This window comes from Notolabrus celidotus, chromosome 3, assembly GCF_009762535.1.
Source record: "Notolabrus celidotus isolate fNotCel1 chromosome 3, fNotCel1.pri, whole genome shotgun sequence".
NCBI classification, from domain to species: Eukaryota; Metazoa; Chordata; class Actinopteri; order Labriformes; family Labridae; genus Notolabrus; species Notolabrus celidotus.
This window is the reverse complement of record NC_048274.1, coordinates 11,489,607-11,512,444: the sequence shown is the minus strand read 5'-3', so window position 1 is coordinate 11,512,444 and position 22,838 is coordinate 11,489,607. Positions and strand designations below refer to the sequence as shown.

The window sequence follows — 22,838 nt, the reverse complement described above, 5'->3', positions numbered from 1 at the left end:
ATGGAGAGAGCATTCGCTCCTCTGCATGGATCCAAAATGGCAGTGATTAACCCTACAGGGTGTGTGTGTGGGGGGGCAATTTAATCCCCGTAGGCCGGGCGGCCATGTTGACGCCTCTCCTCTCTCTGAGTCATGGGGGGACCCACCCACTGTTCACAAAGCCATGCTCTCTTCTCCTCTACCATGACGCCATGGCTTTGAGCCCTGTGTTCTATGACCCAGAGACAACACACACACACACACACACACACACACACACACACACACACACACACACACACACACACACACACACACACACACACACACACACACACACACACACACACACACACCAAATCAATTAAAGTTCTACAGTTTGAACCCGACTCCAAAGTTCAGTAATTTTTGTTTGTTTATCTTTTCTACTTCTGTCTGAGCTGCTTCAGACACTGTACATAATTAGAGTGGAAACAAATTTCTTCTCCCAAAAATCTGATCGTGCGCAGAGCTGTGGACTCACACAGACTAACGCCTGGAAAAGTCAGAACATGTTTTCTTTGATTTTTAATTTGGACTTAAACCCTCCAATTATTAACCAAATCTCTCCTCGGAGTTCATACTTCTGCTTCCAACGCCTCACCTGGGATCTTACTCCACACATAATTTATTGTTTGTAATATTGCTGTTGTTGTTTTTTCGTTCTAGAGGTTTTATGAAAAAACAAATATTCAATTTGTAGAATTTCAACTCCTCTGATCATGCAACATAAGATATTAGTGCCTGCTCTTCCAGTTGTGTCCCTATGCATTGAATTGAAGTGATAAGCTAAAGACTGGCTGATGACAGTCTAATTAAATGAGCCTCTCTGTGCACTCAGTAGAGAATTGAAATGTGTGAAAAGGCTCTGTTCGTTCGACAAGTGAGGGAAAAAACTTGTCCAAGCATCTCTACATCCCAGCAGACAGTTTTATGCCAACTCGACACTAAGTCACATGAAATATGGTGTCACCTGTCCAGAACGTGTCCACACACATTGACATGTACGCATTTACACTTACACCGCCGTCCACACATACAGACACACCTTAGGTTACCTTTACTAATGGCACAAGTGTCCAATTGACCCCCTCCCCCATTCCCTAACATACATACACATACTCTTGCATGCACGCACACGCACACGCACACACACACAGACACACACACACACCTCAGTCGGGGCTGCCAGATGAGTAGTGAATTAATTTGTGTGAGCCACTCCAACATTAAGAAGGTGTGTTGAAAGGTGTCTGCTCATGTTTCAAATTAAACGCGCTGCTGGTCAGCATTAGCACCTCGCCACCCGTCGGCAACTGACACTTAGGGGGCTGGGGGAGGGAGGGGAGGAAGGAGGGGAGCCCATCCACCGTTCACACTGGAATAATTAGAACATGTCAGGAAGAATTAATTTCCTCATTTTTCAAAAGGATACACAGAAATTACCATGTTATTATATGACAGGGTCCCTGGGAGGATTGGATTAAATTTGATTTCTTGCGCAGCCCACACAACAAATTAAAGTCATAAATAAGATGGAAAGAAGCGGGGCACAGAGCATATGTTTATGGCAATGAGTGAAGCCAAGGGACCAGAAACAACTATCTTCATTTCATTTTATTTAAATCAGGCCGACACCGTGTGTCTGAATGACAGCAGTTGCTAATGGGTTGAGATTAGAGGCTCCTTGATATTAACACAGAGATCAAAAAACTTCAGCTAAAAAGCTATGGAACGTACGCTGTGTGTGCTATCAGATGAGCGTGCTAATATCTGCACAGCATGATCGTATATCTCTTAAACTTTGTCTTATCACTAAGAAATCTTCTACTTAAATTTGAGTTACCTTTACCACTAACTTATGACATACATTTAATTATTTTTTTGTAGATATCACACATGAGGCAGACTGAAAATGTCGTGTGACCAAGTAATGCATCAGTGTCTCAAAACAAATATTTAATATAATTTCTATATTTAAAAGTATCTTATTCCATGTTTGATTTCCCAGAGACAGTCTAAAAAATTCTAATTTGATCTTAATTTTTAGTCTGATATACATTTCCAATGTAATGGGCACATTCTGCTGGACTTACTGAACAGCAAACTCAGGTTACCATCCCCCTTCTTTGGGCTCAGATAAGACTTGTTAGCTTACCGTTACAATTTAATACCTTCTTGCCAGGGAAGAGTTTTTCAACTCTTTTAAATGGGCTGTCATTACAGTCTAGCACTCCCCTGGGCACCACAAACTTTAAATAATTTGCGAATCAATTAACTGGCTACTCTGAACGCAACAGGGATTTCACACTCTAGGGTCGCGTTGCATTATCAGCTGGAGACGATTCATGGCGTTTTGGGAGAAAAGTTCATGGTTGAAATCATTAATTCATTTTACCGGACTTTTAGTTATGCATTACTTTCCACAGCTGGGATAGCAGGAAGATTAATGGCATGTGCTTTGGGTCTGTTTTCTGCAGTTTATAGCGACTAGGTGAAACTGTCCTATTGTAAAAGGGAGCATACCTTGAGGAGGAGGACAGCAGTCAACTTCGATTTGATTTTTATTCTTCTAATAATGATATAAAGTCCATCAAACATTCCAAAATGAATAATAATAGAAAACTTAGAGATTAGGTCCTTTTCATGTGACACCAAACTCATCAACAGTCCACCTTTTCAAAATGCCATCATGCATATTCCAGTTAAAGCACTTCAGAAAGAGGTCAGTCGAGACTAATAAAGTGAGCACTAATTAATTGTTTAAAGTCCTGGCAGCTTTTCCACATTCTCAACACTTAATGACATGAGCAACAATACCTTTTTCATATTCTCACTGGGATCCTCGCTTGTAATTGAGGCTGATGAAATTAAAATCTTTGTTGGGCGGTCTTTGTCAAGCACTCTCTGTGCAGCAACATGTTGACCATAATCACTGTGGTCAGTGGACTGAAGAGGCCCATTTGAGAAATAATAGATGAGGAATAACCATTCAGAGGTTATTCATTTTCATTTTACGGTGAAGTGCTGTTTATTTAATTTCTGACAAAATGGCTCCCCCGCATCCTCCCCTTGAGTGGGTCCATCGATACGAGGCTGAGAGCTGTGAGACCGCGCGGCTGTTTGCTTATTAGATAAACCACACACTAACAAAGAGTGTGTGCGATTTATCCTTATGGTCTAATGTGTCCGCAGGTGTTTCTAAATGACATTGCATGAGTGTAAATAAACTTGTTACATAAGTGCTGCAGACACTGAATTATTCTGAGATTAATTAGAGCTGTAGGTGAAGGGAGGTTTTTGATTGTATGAGGAACCGATTAACGTCTTGGAAGTGTATAACGGCAATGAATGCGAGCTCAGTAGGGCTTCTTGTGATGTTTTCTTTTATAGGATGCATTATAACGTTGCAGTCACTGAAAGCAGAACCATTCACACTTCACTATTGACTTTTTAATATCCAAGCTGCTGACCTAAAGTATTAAGTATACATGTTTTTACTCGAGGAGTGTTTTTAGCCTGACCAGCAGGGGGCAGTAGAGAAAACTGGTAGTATTGTATTGTATAAGTATATTATCAAATCTTGTTTAACATTGCTCAGTTCTTATTGAATGCTATAAAGCAGCTGGACTGTGATGGTTGATTTAATATCTCATAGTAGAAGGTGTGGATAACTAATTTTTAAAGACGCAGTAAGGAGTTTAAACTGACCTTGAAATAATCTGACTGTTATGCTACATGACCTTGTGTACAAAGTAAATGGTAAATGGATTTGTACTTATATGGCGCTTTTCTAGTCTTTCTGACCACTAGAGCTTTCTACACTACTCGTCACATTCACCCATTCATACCCATTCACTCACTGATGGTAGAGGCTGCTATGTAGTGAGGGACCATCAGTGTTAGCTGATGGTCCCTCACTACATAGCAGCCTCTGATCTCATTCGATCACATTCACACACCTCTGAACAACAGAGGGAGCAATTTGGGGTTCAGTGTCTTGCTCAAGGACACTTTGGCATGTGACTACCAGAGCTGGGATCGAACCGTCAACCGTCCGATTGATAGACGACCGTCCGATTGATAGACGACCGTCTCTACCCACTGAGCCAAATCCGCCCCAAGTAAAATAAGATAATCCGCAGCATGATTAGTAATTTCTTTATACTGAATATAAGTCCCTGTGATTGAGCCATGTTTTCCACGAAAAAAGACAAGTCAATATTTGGCGTTCCTTCGAAAGTTGCTACATTAAGAACCTCTCCACTCAAGTTTGGCAGTGAGATATACGTAAGCATGAGGAGATTTATTTCTTTAGATTAATTGATTTTAACATAATGTTTGGTTACTCGCGGCTCATACTGGAGTAGGATAAGCAATAAAGACGAACATTTCCTGTTGAAGTAATGTTTTCGACGGAGAAACTCTACAACCAGGGCTTTGCTAGCTAAAAGAGCAAAATGGTGTAGTAACAGGATCTACTGTTTATGCGAGTGCTTCACTGATTTTAAATATATAAGAGTTGAACCGTGTGAATGTTTCCGTTATTCTAGCTTATATACCGTAGCACACATCATGACACCGGGACACCAGCAAACTGGTACCTGTAGTCACCCTTTGTAAGCTAATTAATGCTAATAAATCAGTTTAGTGTTGTTGTGTTATGATTAATAACTTTACGTAGCTACAAATCAATGCATGACCTAATCAGCCTGCTTTGTTGCCTTGAACAAAGAATAGAAGTATCAAAAAAAGATGTGGGTTTCATTCATTTGCTTAACAAATTTGACAGTGGGCGATGGTGCTCATGGGAAATGCAGTCTTAACCCTGTGTCTTTAAAACACTACCTATAACATCCAAAGGTCACCAGAATCAACATAACATGAACACTCCTCACAGTGTCTTTAATGCTGCATGCAGTACAGTTCTTACATGCTCAAAACAAAAACTGGCATGTTCTCAGGGTGAACAATCCACAGCTTTTATCTTAATGCTTTATGTTGAAACTAGCTGTTTTTAGTGCAAAAGTATATATATTTTAAAGTTGTATTAATCAAATAACGTATTTATGTTCTTCATCAGTGTGGTTATACTACATGACTCACTGTCAAAGTGCAACAAATTTCCCTCTAACTTCTTAAAATCAACATGCAGAGACAGCTCTCGGTGAGACAGGTGCATGCTCGTCTGATCAGAAGTCAGTGCGCCGTATGAAATGATTAAACAATGATAAATGGCCATGAACTTTGAATTCAGAGAGACATTTCCCCAGCTGTTATTGGAGAACTTCTCAGCCACATTAATATGTCTCTCATGATATCTCAGACTGACATTTGGAGGGAAAAGAATAATATCAACTAAGTTCCTCGCCTTTATTTGCTCAATATCTAAGATGCAGTTTTATTAGAAACCCTTCACGAGCAGCAGCCGAGCAAAGATTGTCAAAGCGATATTTTCATTGATGCAGAGGCGCTGTAGTATTCTCTTTTCTGCTTTTCACAAGCAAAATGACTCATTTCACAGCAACAGTGTGACGTTGTTTTTTCCACATACCTCATTTGCGAAAACATGTTTTCATGTACATACTGGAATCAAACACAGCGTGGGTTAAATTCAGGTGTGATGTTGTTTCGTACAAAAATGACCTCAGATCATCCCAAGCTATTTTAGATTTTGTGATTTCATAACTTATTCTTCCAAGTGTCCAAATTTTAACATAGTCACCTATTTTTAAATTCCCAGCCTTTTTCTAAAATGTATTTTTGTTTTTTTGTTCGTCCAAAATCAACCATCTGTCGGTTTTAAGAAAATAAAGCTGCATCTTAAGCGAAAACAAAACAAGACAACAAATACAATATAATAAAGGAAGCAAAATAATAACATGTGCAACAGTGATAAAGACTAAAAAAGTAGGATGAATAAGAAGGAGTATTTCGAATGTGAAGGTCTGCTTATCTACAATAACCGTCTATTTGTGCATACATTGTGTGCCTATCGGATTGTCCACCTCATTTGCTGCAGGTGCCCTGTGTGGGTGAAAAACAGCAGGGGTGTGTGAGACACGTGGCAAGACAGAAAAAGCTGAAGGGACAAATAGATACTTACAAAAACTGAAAGACTCAATCCCCAGCTTCCAGCGATCACTGGTTGGCTGATTTTGAATTCATGTAAAAACCTGAAATGAGAGAAAAAGGAAACAGGGGAGCACTTTTTTAGGTTTGTCCTTTTATACAGAATCAAATCACTGATGTTACAAAAACATTACTGTACAAGTAGCCGTACTTGCATTTGACTGAATTCCCCCTAAAACAGCATTTAAACACGTATTGAAGAGTTTAAATATGTTTTTAAAAGTGCACCATGGTTGAACTTAACAAGACTCTTAGATAACTGTGTTTATCTACATGGGAACAAATAGAGACAGAACAAGAGGAAGAGAATCGGGGCCATGGTGTGTGTTTACTCGGGGTCAGAGTCTCCACAGCAAAGCTACTGTATCACAGCTTTGTTTGTATCCGAGCTGCACTCCTCACCAATCAGAATCTGTCTCACACACTGTTTGAAAACTACATGTGTCACCTCATTAATCTGTCTTGAGTTGATGTATTCCCATAATGAACAGATTTCCTATAGAGCGGTTGTTTTATTTCATTTAGCTTTCCTTTCTTCAAGCTCTGCCTGCTAATGATTTATTTAGACACCATGCTCTGCTAGTTTCAGCATGTCTGCTAAAGTTGGACCTTTTTGAAAGAACACAAATAACCAGGAAACTCTAGTACAGTAAGAGCGCACACAGCTTAAGGCATCACCCGAGCCAAACGCCGTCTTAAACACACCCACAGTTGTAGGTAATGACAAATCACTGATAGGCTCATCTAGTCTGAGGGATGCAAAACCTGGAAGCTCATTGGTGTTCATTTTCTCACATTATCTTGCGTTTCATAATAAGCCAAGATCTCATTACCAGCTGATTTATACAATTAGTCCGCCTCAGCACTGCCAATTAAACAAGGCCAAGGGTTTTTTAAGGTCACGCTTAACTGATCTGTCACTAATTTGCAGTACGGCCCCCCAGTCTCCCATCGCAGGGGCCGGTGAGCCACCACCAACAGCGAGTCCAGATGAAGCACCCACTACCACTGCATTGTTGTCACAGCGCAGAGTCTGCTACGTGGGAGGCTGGAGGGCTAACAGAGCAAACCACATAGAGGCAGTCGGGTTTGAATGTGTTAGCCTTGAGGCTGGAGGTGACAATAGGGGAGAGGGGACCCAGGTGACCCCTGATGAATGGGAAGCTTTTACATGAATAGCACCTCAGAGTTTAAAGTCTACTGCTGCCTCTCAAATGATGCTAAACACACATTATTTCTCTGCTCTGAACTCTGCTCCAGCTGTAACCACCCACTCCTGTATTAACACACACACACACACACACACAAACACACACATACACGATTAGCTTGCATTTGCAGCTCTTCAGTCTACACAACAATCCCTGCCTGCTGGATAAACCACAGATTACATGTGTGGTTATTTAATAAAGCATTCTTTGTCAAACATCTGACTATAGGCTTAATTCCTAAATGAGAGCTCTAATAATTACACAGAGCTACATTAACATCCTTTGAATTCATAATCTGATGTAAATTGAGAACAATGAGGTATATAATGAATGGGGAAATGCATTCCTTATTCCTTGGTTATTTAAGTCAATTATTTGTCTGCGGGAGAAAAAAAAACAAAGGAATTTATAATTGCAAATAACAAGGGAAGCCAAATGATATTCTAATGAAGCTAATGTAATAATCCCTGTGGTGTAATAAGAGTCAGTGTCAACCGGCCCTATTGTAGCTGCATGCAGCAGCTTTTTCCAGCTGTGAGTTAGACCTACAGGCAGGAAACATAAAACAGGCACTCCCTGGTACTAATTAGAGGATCAGGGACTTATTAAACAATTCCAGTCCAAACCGAATACAAATGATTGGTTTAACCACGTTTTATACACAAATTGTCAACATGCCTTACCAATTCATATTATCCAGTATTTTTTTAAAGTCGAAGGAAGAAAGTGTTTTCAGGAAAATGAGTCCCAAGTGAGCAGTTAGAGCGAGAAACAAGGACTGTTGTTCCACACGGTTCTCAGATACTAAGATCCAAACAGAGTGATGGAGCTGGCATCAAAGGAGCAGGGACAGAGAGCTGACAGCCACCTGTGGCATTTCTGTCAAAGAGTGGCCTTTCCTTCTAGCTTTGGCTGGTCAGAGCTACGTACATCATGAACACACACACAAAAGGAATACATGGAAATACAAACATGCACACACAGACAGACAGACAGACACACACACACACACACACACACACACACACACACACACACACACACACACACTATAGTTGCCAGAAAAGATTTCATTTGTACCGAAGCAGGGTCAAAGATGAAAGCATTATTTCAACTTCATTTAAAATTGTGAGGAAATGTGCAGACAATGCCGTTTCTAACTCTCCAAAGACTGTGCCTAATCCAAAGTATCCCACAGTTTATCATAGTTTAAAAAACACTACACTACACTAGATTCAAGTCCCCTGTTTCTGCATTGATAGAGTGGGTAAAACAAAAGGTCAGCCCACTCACAGAGGTTGAAAAAAAACCCCAAAAAACAGCTGAAGTATTTTTATTTTTTGTGTACGCCTGCTGAAGTAAACACAGAAAGATTCACTTTCAAATCAGCTGAACCTTCAAATTCCAGACATGTGCTCCTGCTCGGTGTGGGCTATGCTTGATTTAATTTCCTCTGACCATAACAGAGAGTTGTGTTTTTCCACCATCATGTGACAGTGGCTCAGAATCAATAGACAACCTCACCACAACTGTATACAGCACAGGGAAACCAACCGCTGCACAGCTGCACTGACCAAATATAGTTTTTATGTTTCATGCTCTCTTCCTCTGTGTTGCATTAAAGCTACTAAACATAGAACAGGTTTAAATTGCTTTATGTTGGTGACTGTATATTTATGTGACTGCTGTTAATGTGCATTTAAGCTTGTGTAGTTTTGTGTGGATATGCATTAGGCAAGCCGAAACTTGTGCTTCAACTTCTGTTTGGAATTCATCCAGATCTGCAACATGTTAAAAAAAAAATCCTCTCAATCCCTCGTCCCAAATCCTCCCTCTCTCCTGCGTCCAAACACGCTAAAGTAGGAATTCTGCCGAGTGAGTTATTTTGACAATAGAAGTAATCTATGCCATCAGCGGGCTGCTCCCCACCTGGATGCTGTGTGGTTATCTCTGCAGAAGCAGCAGCCACACAGTCAGGCAGGCAGGCAGTCAGGATGGGGACTGCATGAGGGAGTTTGGGATGTAACAGTGGTCCAAGGGAAAAATAGAGAAATAGGAGGAAGAGGGGGTGAAGTGCAGAACGTTCAGAAATGTCTGATTTAGTAATTGAACACATGTGATTGTCTGTTGAATATCCAGTTCCATGAAGTCAGTCCTCTCTGCGGTGGCATCATGTGTGAAATATGAATCGACAGCCTGAGTAATCAGCTCAGCAAGAAATGAAGGGACGTCGCTGGTCAGAGAACAGCTACAGTCCAGGTAGAGTCGTTTTAAAGAGGGAGTCGTTTTTTAGCTCATCAAATTACTCACTACCTACATGTAGGAACAACTTTTGACAGCCATGAATAAAAAAATAAAGAGCCCAGTGCCATGTCTTTGGATGGACAAGCTGTGTTTCTACAGGAGATCCACCATATCATTGAATTATTTGGTGTTGGAAACAGGTCAATCACGTGCAAACAGCTGCTTCATGCTCCAGCACACCGTTAACTGTCACTGCCTTGCAAATCTCTCTCTTCTCCTCTTTTTATCTTCCCCCTCTGTCTCTCTCAGACTGCTCTTTTTTGTGTGTGTCTCGGGCTGATCCTGTCCTCACACTGAACCGCTGAAGACGAGACACTCACAAAATGTCTCGCACCAGTGTGTCAGGAATGACTAGCAGAGAATCCACATCCAGTTAAATATCTTTGTTGAGAGTATAACAGTGACCTGTTTTCTGGTGGAGCTGAAGTGCTGTCGTGTCAAATAAAGCAGAAAAGAAACACCCTTGAAGAGCAGCTATTCTACTCAGAGTTTGTTGCGAGCAGTGGTCTGATACAGATACAGAGCTGTGGCTGAACGAGGCTTTTGCGTGCTGCTCGGCAAATGCATTATCTGTCATTTCCTCTGCCTAAAAGAACAAGAATAAAAGTCTGTCTACTGAACGACAGTGTGAGAGTGAAGAGGGAGGAACAACCAGCAAATACAATGTTATTTCTTCTTCATGGTGGATGGCATTCAGTCCCCAGTGCTCCTAACAGGGTGTGCAACCTATCAATTCTCTTTGATACCCTGTGCATACTCCAAAGAGTGTAAAGACAGAGAACACAGGAAAGGCTTGTTTTTGTATTTTCTCTACTTCTAAGAAATCCACTCGTATTTATTTTGCCCTTTTCTCTTTCTTCCTCAGTGTGGGGTTTGTGGATTTGTGTTATGTTGGGGGCAGGGGCATGAAAACAAGTCTCTCCCCTCTCTCCCAGGTAATGTGTTTATTTTCCTGGACCCATCTTCTAGTTTACTGTGTGGTGGCGTTTCTCCCCTCTTATCGCCTGGCCCTCACGGGGCACTTTAGCCCCTCAAATCCTGTTCACCACATACTGGTTTTAGAATCTGTGAAATGAGTGCTAGAGAAGCGTGGCCACAATGTCTGCCTGTGTTGCAACCGGACTCAAATGGGCTTGGTGCTTTTTTTTTGTCCTGGGAGATGCATAAATGGAAGTTTTTAACACCTCAAAGGAGGCTGAGGCCTTTGTGGAGACACACTAGAGAAGGCTGCCAGTCTCCTGAGGAGGCAGACACACTGAGTGCAGCAGGACAAAGAGCTAGAGGAGCAGAATCAGCAGGGGCATCACTCTGCTTTGGGCACCGAGCAGACACACAAGTATACACCCACGTATACTGTACAACTGCACTTACATACACAGCGCACATATGAACACATGCATTCACACAAAGGAAGGAATGGCATGTTCCAACCATCTCAAATACCTCTAAACATCGTATCAAGGAAATAGTATATTTCAGCAGTTTTATTTTTCCAATAAATTAACCAAAAACAAATTCAAACATCTCTCACACACTGCACTACATGAACCCTGCAGTAGACATCAAAGAATAAGACATAATTCATCTGTATATAAACCCACCAGTTAAAATACAACATAGTAGCCTACTGTAAATAGATTCATATGTGATTGAACAAACACGCTCAATAAAAATGACAAATACACCCAGCACAACAAATGCCGCCATTTCCTTCTTATTGATTTCAGCTCCACTGTTTGAAAATAATTTCCTCATTTCCATCCCAATTTTCCTTATTGAAATTCTTTTTTTTATTCGTGAGCACAGCCCAACAGCTGGCATTTACAATCAGTCTTTATGCTGTTTAGATGTCTACAATAAGCATTTAGATGCAAATATCTCTGCCTCGTACAAAGGAGTTGCAACTTCTGTCAGAAGCAACATAATCAACCTGCAATTGTCTCCTGGCTCCGAGTGCTTTCCAGTGACAAGGCCTAAGCCGTAAGCATCTGTATTCAAATGATTCCCTATTTCAGGCACGGTTTAGTGTGGATATTTTCCAACAGTACTGCACTGAAAATCAATCACATGGTGAATTAAACCAGAAAGGAAACAACTGATCCATAAATGATCAGGTTACAACAAGGCATTGGTGTCCTCAAATTATTCAGTGTTCGCCTTGTTTTGAGGAGAAGCAGGCAGGGGCGCTCTGTGTGATAGTGGCCTTTTCCACCAATGACTCCTATTACTGCCATGCATTTTCTGATTCGCAAAGGCAGGCTTAAGTTGAAAAATAATTATCCAAACGGCCAGCTCAGGAGGACAGTTTTAACTCGGGACATGTGTGAAACCTTTGTAGCATGTCAGAGTAAAAATGGGTCACAGTGTTCTCAGCAAAGGAAGGACTGCAGCTCAGCAAACATATTCCATGTTGGAAAATCTCTGACTTCCATTCATGTAGTCCAACACTGTCCTCTCAGAATAACAGCATGTTCTTGCATGATGCTCACAAATAGCATTGAAATTGTGTTTTTAGTGGAATATGTGTGGATGAAGTCTGTTCACGTTAAGATTTGAAGCTTTTTAAGATTTAAAAAATGAAAAATAAACTGATGGATCGAGTATTTTGCCGTGGTGTAAATCTGATGCTGATGGGAGCACATGCTTCACTGTGGCTCCACTGGCCCCTGTACAGCCATTCCAACAATTAACATTATAACCTCTGTTTTTTTTCTTTTTATTTACAGTTGCAGAGGTCATTTGTCTTTTTGTGAAACCCACAATTAATAGCAGCGTTTGCAAATGCAAATGAATCCATTTAAGGGGAGGGAAAATGATCAGTTTGAGAATATTTCTGCCTTCTTAATCTTCTTAAGAGGGAAATGATTTAAAAGGAGGACACAAATCTCCAGTGACATGGCAGGAACTGTGGGGCACTTTCCTCCCTCTCTCTCTCTCTCTTCTCCATTCTCCCTTTCTCATCTCACTCATGTCTCCCACCCGCCCCCATCCTCATTTCACCCTCCTTTTACTTTACCCCACCCTCTTGTTGCCCTGTAGGGGTGGAAGGGCCAGGAGTAAGGGGACAAGGAGCTGAGAGCAGGGTTGTGTACTTGGCTTGTCCCCCCAGAGGAAACAAATGTAGTGTTTGAGCCACTAATCACTGGTATAATTGAGTTTAACACTCCTTTTCTGGATTAAAAAAAAAAAACCTTTGAAATGAAAGGTCAAATTACCTCCACGGTCAGGCAATAAATAAGTCAAACAAGGTAAGAGGTTGCTGCCAGCATATGTTAGTGGCAAATTTAATTAGCAGAAAAAACAGCAGGCTCTTCTTCTCCATACTGCATTCAACAAAAGCAGCGTTAGAGTCCCAGTTTTCTGCACAGAACCAAAATGTATCGACAATTACTCATCATTCAAAGCCATGCATAGCTAGAGTCAAACTTGAGCTTAAATATGTGTAAGAAAAACAGAATTTTACAAAAATTAGATTATAATTATCCACAGGAATGCAAACAAGTAAATAGGTCAGGAGAAAACTTAAGTCTGAATATTCTCAGCCATTAGTCTGCACACTTTTATGCATGATTTTCTCCCATTCTGTAGAGTACCCTATAGGCCCATTGTCCATTGATTGCAGCACAAGGAAAGAAAAATGGGCAAAGTAGAGCTGCAGTCTGGAGGCACAGAAGGTGGCCCAGCAATGCACAGAACGAGAGAGAGAGAGAGAGAGAGAGAGAGAGAGAGAGAGAGAGAGAGAGAGAGAGAGAGAGAGAGAGAGAGAGAGAGAGAGAGAGAGAGAGAGAGAGAGAGAGAGACAACACTGCACTACACCCAACTAGCTACAATGTGGCCTTTGTGACATAATGCACTCTGCACAGCAGATTGTGGAAAATAATCCAAAATTTACTGGTTCCCATATCCAGCAATAACAACTGACATCACAACCTTCACCATATATCCCATGTTTCTGGGCACATTTTACATTTAGTAGAGAATGAGGGGGGTAAGAAAAACATCGTCAAGCGGTTATTTTATTCCCATCATGTCCTGGGAGCCTATTACAGCATGGCACAAGCAGTGGTAAAACTGAGAAGCCCTGCAGGCTGAGGCAACATGCAGAGGGCTGGGGAGCACTTAGACTCACAGTACAAAAGCACACCCTGCACACTGTTAACTGCTGGAGAAAGAAGAAGTTCAAACAAACACTTTGCACCTACAGATTATGTGTATTTAAATTCTGCTGGTCATTAAGGTTTAGCTTTTCTCTTCAAGTGTCTGGTTAGCTTCTGTTTGCTTCCATCAGAAGCTTCTAAAACAGGATATTAAAGACGAGAAGGTTGGGGAAGAGCAGGAGGAAGAGGCCCTTTGGTGTAGCTGTCAAGACAATAGTAGCATGAGGTCGGTTTAACTGTGCTGAAAGCACGACAGGTGGGTCACATGAAAGATGTTGTTTTCACTTGCCCGGCACATGCTTCTCATTATTCTACAAGAAAAACTGACATGGCTCCAAGCAAAAGAGAGAAGGCCCTTCATGGCCACCACCACTCACCACAAACTAGTTTTCAAGTATATCTTACATTACATACGAGTATTTAGAGCTGAGTGAGCTTTGAACATTCCAGTGGGACAAAACGAAAATGTACATAGATTAAATGGCATGTCTAAACACGCAGTAAGTGCTGCAAGGTGAGCATGATCTACGTAATAAAAGAAAAACACTATTCAGGATTTAAATTGAATAAGCCGTGCAGTCTGTTAAATAAAACTAGCACAATAGTTCCCACAAGCTTTAGAAATGTGAGTTAAAATGTATGCTGAATAAAAATACAAAGTGCTGAAATATTGGACTTCCATCCAGTTTTAAAAAACCCACTGCTGTCCTGATTCCATTTTTTAAAAGGCCAAAATATTTTCTGTGTAACCATTGATTGTGTGTGTGTGTGTGTGTGTGTGTGTGTGTGTGTGTGTGTGTGTGTGTGTGCGTGTGTGCGTGTGTGCGCGTGAGTGTGCGTGCGTGTGCGTGTGTGAACATGTTCTTATGCCGTGCATGTGTGCATGTATGTGTCCATATATCCATGTGTGTGCACGACGGCTCTCATGTTTTTTTGGACAAACTGTGGCCTGACAGTAAAATGTTGAAATTGGAAAAAATATTACCCTTCTTTCTGTTGAATAGCTGAGAGATAAGCACCCTTTAGCAATGAAGCCAGCAGAGTTTAAGCTTATTATGAATACCTCTCAGAGCGCAGAGGCATGTACTGTAGAAATCAAAGGGAGTAATAGGCAGGTAAGCCTGTGTCATTTTAAAGAGGAAGTCAGTTGTGAAATTGTAAAAATCGTACAGCCCTGCTGACAATCTCCTGCCCTCAGAACACTCCCATAAATGATTTCTAATGGTGGTGGCTATCACATATCTGAAAAAGTTTGTGAGGCGAGAAGAAAAAAAAAGTCCAATGCTAATCTCTCTATTGATGGAGACTTCTAATAATAGAGCCATTTATCTCTTTGATTAAACAGCACTTACTCTGAAGTTCACAAGAATGTGTGATTCTTTGCAAGTGCCCTAAGCTTCCAGAGGCAGACCTGGCTTTGCAGAACATTCCTCGAGGTTTCATGTTCAATTGGCTGTGAAAGTCCTCAGCATAACTCTTACATGCCAAACTGAAACCATTAAGAAAAAGCCACAAACGGGTCATCTTCATGTTTTGTTCATATTTACAACACAAGAACTGCTTTTTCAAATTTCTTTCAAATTCCTATATGAAGCAAGTGTGCATATTTCACCAGATGTAAGGTTTTAGTTACATTTTCATACGAGTACTTTTTACGCCTATTAGCTTAAAATGTTAAAGCCACTCCACTGCTGAGCAGATGTAAAGATGATATCGTAATAAGAGAGACTGCTTCAAGGCAGTCTGGACTGCGTAATGCTCGTGTATTCTCCAAAGGCAAACACACACTCAAAACACACACACGCAGGCTAATATGTACTGTGCTTTTTCTCCTCTGAATATTCATCCATGTTTCCACATCATCTGTAGGTCTCTTAATCACAGTCACTTCCCCTTTAATCACAGGGCTCTAATTAGGTCCTAATAAACCATTTTGCCATCCTCTTGGAGCGCCTCTGTGTCACTCACACATCACACCAAGAAATAGTGTATTAAGGCGGCTGTCACCTTCAAAGGAGATCTCCTCCCGCAGCAGTGATACAGATACTGCAGGCTACACCCTCTTACACTAATTGAAATTATCGAAAGCTCTGCTTACATGTCACACTTGGCCATGTCTGAAGCCGTGGCCTGAAGCACGGCAGTCAAAAGAACGACAGTAGTGCCAGCTCTGAAGCTCTACTGGGTTCTCTGATAACTGGTAATTGTTTAAACCTGAGTGGATATGGCACAGGGCCGCGTGCTGCCTGTTCTGCCAAGAGAAGAAAAAAAAGCTGTTCTAGCTTGCACTTTTCTCCTCTGTTCTGCTCTTCTATTCTAATTCAGTCCAGGACGGGTTGCATGGAAAGCCTCAATGGTTCCATGTTCATCTCGGGGGGAACCAGTGTTGGGGATGATGATCACTGACCACAAGTTGATAATGATGACTGTTTAATTAGAAGCCTTTCTTTGGCCTGGCCACAACCCAAGCTCCTCCACCCTGCAGATGGTGACCAATAAATTTAGCTTTGCTGAAGATGAGGAGGAACATTGTACCTCCCCGGTTTACCCTCAACCCCACCCCTAACCAAGGACGTAAAGCCTTTCTCCTCGCGGACACAAAAATCCAACCTCGCCCCGGCTGCATGTGCATCTGTATGAGCAACCATATGACTGTGACTTAAAGTCTGTACGCACTCTTTGCTCATCTACTTTCAGTGCAGAAATATAAAACCATCACACCAAAACGTTCTTTAACATTTGTATGTTTTGTTAATCTTTTAAATAACAAATAATCTGATGCAAAGAGTTTACTGTCAACAGTTTGAATCTATATCCGCTGCAACGACCCCTTCCCATCAACTGGAGCATCACTGCATTTTTCATGTTTCGGCAGCTCAAAGTGCTTGGTTTAGAGTTAGGGAAACACTGTGGTCATGGTTAGTACATTATGGTTATGGATGGGGAACTCAAACACTTGGTTAAGGTCTGCAGAAACATCATGGTATGGTAAATATTCCCAAACATCAACTGCAATGGGATAAACACCCGAGGAGTCACGCGCCAAGCGATCCACCCCCACTCCTCCCTTTGACTCTACACTGCGGTACACGAAGCTAACTCTGCGAACAAGCTTTGACAGTGAACGTAAATCGCTGTTGCAAATTAGTTGCATATGAAAATAAAGCGTAGGAGGTAGGAGTCATTTGTATATATTGGTTTGGAGACTGCAGGCTCTTTAATTGTACCCATAAAATGTTTCAATTAAAGGCTAAAGATCCATCCATTTGCTTCTAAATACTTATCATTTCACTGTCCTCAGAAAGACTTTGTTGATTTGCTGCTAAGTGTTCCTCAAAGAGACGCCCTCTCCCATCCTCCTCTTCTTCCCTTCACTTTAGTCTTCACACACCTCCTGTCAGTCACCCTCCACGAGCCTCCCAGAGGTTTCTACGGCCATGCAGCCTGGCAGTAACAACTCTGTGTGTGTGTGTGTGCTGTATGTGGGCGAGTGGCGTGTGCCAGAGTGGCTATCCTCTCGGATTGTCAAAGAGGCTCATGGGAAATTTACTGCGTGGGCCAAACCACAGGCTTTCTCTATCATTTCAGACGATTTCTGTCTTTAAGTCTCATTCAAGAAAGTGATTATCACAGACGGCCTTTATTCTTTGAGTTGGCCTGTTTGGGCTTCCCTCACTGTCGCTGCTCTTTGCCTCTATACGTATGAGGAGCTGAGCCGCACAGGGTTTTGTAAAGCGTAGTTAAAGACTTGGAAAAATATTTCTCAGTATTCAACAGCTTTCTCTGAGGAATAAAAATGAATGGGCCTTGAAGAAATAACCAACACTAGTTTCTCTGTTATCATTATTGTTGCATCATAATAAAAGCACCTTTTCCAGGTACCAGTTTTTATGAGTGGAGAAAACTACCATTTTGAAACAATATAAAGAGGAAAGGTCAGCCAAAGCTTCAACTCTTCATATATTTCAACTCAATATGTAAAGAACTGTCAACCAGCATGAAAAGACAAGTTTAAGATGTGCAGGTTAACTCAACGTACACCTCATCAGGGCAGTGTAAAGCAAAGTGAACACCTAAATCATTTTCTGTGCTGAGCCCTGAGTCCCTGTGAGTCCCAGGTGACTCACTCTTAGACCATCTTTTCACCAACAGGGTCCAAAACGACCCCCTCCCTTTACTCAGAGAGAGAGAGAGAGAGAGAGAGAGAGAGAGGATAACATAGGCAGACAGAGACCAAGTAAAAGCTTGTGGTCGGGTCTGTTGAAGCCATTTTCTCTTAATGCACATTAAGGGCAAAGTCTTGTAACACGTCCAAGCCGGTGTAAGAAGACATTTTTCAGAGAGGAAACAAAAGGCTCGGGCTAGCAGAGATGCCACGGTTAACTTCATCAAAACTTGAGCCACAAGACCATTTCCATTGATCTCCCACCCGAGCTCTTTGTCACTCTGATTTATTTTTGGCATCACACATCAGCATTTTTCCAAGGAAAAACTGTTGGGAATCTGTCCTCTGGCCCAATACCTCCTCTCTTTTCCATAACTTCCTCGCCTGTTTTAGATGTCACAGTGGCTGCATGTGTTGCAAGTGGTCCATCAGTATTTGATTCCATCTTAGCGGGCACACACACACACACACACACAGACACGCACACACACAATCTAAAGAGATCCTGAAACTCAATGGCATTGAATATAATGTATGTTTGTTCTGAGGCCTGTCTTAACAAAACTTGGGTAGGGGTAAGGGTAATTTAAAAGTATTACATCTTCAAAATGGACTGAATAGCAACATTAAAGCAGCACTCCTCATCATGGTCATGTCAATTCAGTGCACAATTATCTTGCATTCAGATCTTGTATCTCAGTTGTATCCACACATGCACAGATAGACGCTATTTACAAGCCACAGACACAAATATGCACACAGAAACTAAGCCGCCAATCTGATCTGATATGCAGTCGTGTGCCAAGAGAACGGCTCCTAGCATCCTCAAGGCTGCGCCGCAGAGTGAAGAACTCAGATTTACTGGCTTAGTCGCACATACTATGGAGCATATTTTACATCTCAAGAGAGATCAGCCTGGCAGATACCTAACTGGCTGTCAACCTCCACCGACTGGATAATGTCTTATCGTTGAGCTTTTACAGACAGCAGAGACCTGTGTAACTTGGATACAAAAATAACTACTGCCTCCTAATGAGAACATAAACTTTGTGCAACCTGATCGATTATAGTGAATGATTACTACCTTATGAGTAAAGCTCCACCTTAAAAGTGGAAATAATGCCTTTTTCTGCAGAAGATTATTCATATTAAATAAGAAGTTCAACTTCAGCATGGCCTTTTTCATGTTGTGATACACAGAAGCTCTGATTGTCACAGCTGCCCTTGTTGATAGTTTCATTGAGTCCTTTTAAAACATCCTCCAAGGCAGCGGCTCACCCATGAGACTTGATCCAAACACAATGGGGGGGATCACAAGGAACAGGCTTGTTGTGACGCTTTTGTGTGTGAGCAGCGCAAAAGCCCACATTACACTAATCTCTTTTCCCTTGTTCATTCACAAGACACAATCTCAGGTCTTCAGAGCTTCCCCAACTCTAGCAGGAAAGAACTCACTCTGGCAGAAGATCACAGCTTCCTCTTCCTTTTTTTTCTCCTCTTTTCTAATTAATCATGGCTTTCTGCAGCAAGGACATTTATACACATTCATAAAGATGGCGAATCAATCGGTGTATAAAAAGTTTCAAAATTTGTCTGGTACATTAATTAAAAGGTTAGTGGGGCTGCAGTCAGTAAAAGCTGTTACAGAGTCAAAGTGAAAAAATAATTAATCCACGGCCCTCGCAAACTGAAGCGAACAAAATGGTTGCCACACACACACACACACACACACACACACACACACACACACACACACATATGAAAACAGCTTTGGATTCTACACCCAAGTGTCTGCAAAAGGAAAACGGGCCGACATGAGTGTTTGTTTAAAATTCAGTTTAAACCACCTGCACTCTTCACACAACCTGACAGTTCTCAGCCTTGGTCCATATGATGTGTGTGTGTGAGTGTATCTGTGTGTATGTGTATGTACTGATGACTGTGTCCCCATGCCTGTGTCAGTAGAGAGAAAATGTGTGTGTGTGTGTGTGTGTGTGTGTGTGTGTGTGTGTGTGTGTGTGTGTGTGTGTGTGTGTGTGTGTGTGTGTGTGTGTGTGTGTGTGTGTGTGTGTGTGTGTGTGTGTGCAGGGACTCCAAAATCCAGCACATTTTAATTACTGCCCGGCTGCACTGTGTGCCTCTTTGATATGTAAATAAAGGCGAGCATCTTCACAGAGCCACTGTACAAATCTTCATGTGATTCTAAAAAAAACAATGAGGACGACTAATTCTTGCACCTGATTGCAGTCTCAGACCTGTGTCAGACACATGCACATGCCACCAAAGCCCCTCCAATTAACTCTACATATTAATGTATGATTTTAGGGGAAAAAAAGTCGACAGAGGCCGGATACTGATGAATTTTGAAGTCAAAGTTAATTACGCCATGCGCTAAAAGAAAATGTCCAATTATTTTGAGAAAAACATTTTCAGTGGGAGAGTGAATGATACAGATCAAAATGGGCCACTTAGGTTCCTTGTGCAATTATGCAGTTCCTGTGAAGATGCACATATTTAGATTTTTTTCATCTGTAATCCTTTAATGTCCGCAATACTGTTCACTTAAAGCAGTCAGAGGGACACGCAGATCTAAAAGGAGCAGGGGAAAAAAAACAACGGATGTTCACTAAGTGTTGGCACACAGGTGCTGTGTGTGGGTCTGAATAAAAAGTAACACACTCAAGTTCAATTTTTGGCATTAGAGAAACCTGAATAAAAGAGCTTAAAAAAACTCCCTTAAACTGTTTGTGGTAAATCAAGTGAAAAACTGGATGAAATTCAAAATGTAAAAGCTTTAGTTTATACACAGCTGCTCTGTTAGATTGCTGCATTACACCTCCTCATATTAATCGCTCTGGCTTGCAGCTTTTTATTCAAAACAGGGACTTTTTGGAGGTGATGCCCCTCTCTCTGCTCCTAATGAAACAGTTGATTTCACCTGCATTACTTCAGTACTTAGGGTGACAACGGTGCAGACATCCAAACTGTAATATCCTGATGTGAAAAATACACCAACTGTGTCCGAACAGAGGGCATCTGCACTGAGTTACAACCCCACGTCCACACAAACCTGATTCACCAAGAGCTATGTGTGTGTGACGGACCACCAACCATTACATGCATTTATTACAATGCCACGAAATGCCCAACGACATGTCCTGTGACAGATCATGAAGCATCATGACACCTCATATACACTCGACAGAAACTTCTTGATAAAGAGGAAATACTACCAAAACTAAAATCTACTGGCGTCTTCAGTTTGGATCATTGTTGAGATATCCTGCAGCACATTAGATAACACTTAGATAGACAGATGTCACAACATCTGTTGTCCCCCTCCTCCACCTTTACCAGACCTGCTGTTGTTTACCTCCTCTCATCTTGTTTATCATCAGCTCGCTCCAACACCACAAAGACAGGGAGACGAGTACCTGTTCCCCTCTCCCTGCTCCATCAGATCCCCTCTTCCTCTTCCTCCACTCTGCCTGCCCTCATCCAAGAAGCATCGTCCTGTCACTTGGAACAAATGCAAAACACAGTCTATACGGACAGATAACGCAACGTGTGAGGACTCAGATTCACGGCCTTAATGACATCTAGTCGGGAGAGACAGGGCGGCTTTTTGGATTTAGACGTTTCAAATCACAATCAGCCATAGGAGCTACCCGTGCAAAGAGTGAAGACACTCTGCTAAACATCAGAGAGAGGGAAAATATCAGTCATGCATGCACACGTGCCAGGGCGTTCAGGGGCTTTCTCTCTGTCTGTCTGTCTATCTCTCTCCCTCTCACACTCTCACTCACACACACACACACACACACACACACACACACACACACACACACACACACACACTACAATAAAGTAATGAAAGTTTTATGAGAATTAAAAACACCAAGGACCAAAGAGAGACTGATGCAGCGGCATCATCACGGAATAATCTACAAACATTATCGCACATATTTTTAAGATTGTTTGCAAAGTCACTCTGCGGTATCTGCAAATGATAAGCACTGATATTTATGATCCCAGTGCAGGATTATGTCAATAAAATATTTCTTATTTTCATCTGTCAAATCTGTGAAACCAGCAAGTTGGAATTCTTTTAAAAAACAATCAGTTTGGCAGATTCTGTAATGTAGAACTCTACAGAAGAGCAGGGCCATGAAATTAAACAATATTAAAAACATGGAATTAAATTGTGTCAATTAGAGGTATATAGTTTGATTAAAGCTGATGCTCCTAGCAATGAAATAATTAACACTTTACAATACCATATATAGATATGCAAACTGAACCCTTGTAAAGGGAGTCCTGCAATTTTGTTTTAGCTATATTCACAATTATTCTACCAAAATATAATCTTGAGTTCTCCTCCGATCATCCAAAAGCAAAATCAATAATCAGTGTTCATGTCACCAAGATATAAGAAAATGTTTAAAGAAATATCACAGAGCACATTTGTGTCTGAATCACTCCCCCTGTCTCCCCCTGTCTCCCTCTTCCTCCTCTCCTCTCTCTCCCTCCTTCCCTCTCTCTCTCCTGCCTTTTCTTTGATCTCACTAATTGCCGGCACAAGGGTCCAGTTTAAACAAATTCTACCTTTAGATGATGAGCACAAATAAAAGTAAAGCTGTGAGTAAATTCAGTCGGTGGCACTCGGTCTAAACATTTCCCCCTCTCATAAAAACATACTATAAAAAAGGTTTCTTAAAAGCAGAGCAGGAGAATGAAATAATTGATTCTCAGCAGCAGAGTTTTTCCTGCAACGCAACACAGACTGGACTTGGACAGGGTGCAGGATGTGTTTGGACAAGCCAGGTGGCTTCTCCCCTCATGCCAAACTGA

The 22,838-nt window shown here is 41.5% G+C and overlaps 1 protein-coding gene across 1 annotated transcript in view; it reads right to left on the bottom strand.

Annotated features, from left to right (window-relative positions):
- sox6 (SRY-box transcription factor 6) overlaps window positions 1–22,838 on the bottom strand; it is a 137,568-nt gene that overhangs the window by 113,826 nt on the left and 904 nt on the right. The window contains exon 2 of the mRNA XM_034680096.1: window positions 6,125–6,194. The gene's annotated coding sequence lies outside the window, so the exon portion shown is untranslated. The remainder of the gene's footprint in view (window positions 1–6,124; window positions 6,195–22,838) is intronic.